We start from the raw sequence: 361 nt of genomic DNA, 5'->3' as shown, positions 1-361 counted from the left end.
TCCGTGGACACTGAGTCCGCGAGGCGAGCCGCCACTGTTCGTCATGCTCCGGGCATTGCCTTTCGATTCGCCAGGTCAACGTCGTGCAGCGCAACACAGGCATGCAGCCGTGACTGCAGATCTAACACACAAGTTCCAGATCGTCGCCATCTCCGCGCACCAATCATAGCTGTTCTTGTATAACTGTATCTGTTCGGTGATCTAGTGTCACTCACATATACGGCCCTGTTCGATATCGAATGATTTCTAGCTTACTCTGCTGACACATAGTTCGCACGTACGGCCACACACGCAGAGGGGTGAGCAGGGACAGTTGAAAAACATGATAGGAAAGAACAAGAGGAGAGGAACGAGCAAAGAA

Source organism: Priapulus caudatus, unplaced genomic scaffold (genome assembly GCF_000485595.1).
Source record: "Priapulus caudatus unplaced genomic scaffold, Priapulus_caudatus-5.0.1 Scaffold919, whole genome shotgun sequence".
Classification (NCBI taxonomy): Eukaryota; Metazoa; Priapulida; class Priapulimorpha; order Priapulimorphida; family Priapulidae; genus Priapulus; species Priapulus caudatus.
The sequence above is the reverse complement of the archived record's forward strand: the minus strand, read 5'-3'. Positions refer to the sequence as shown.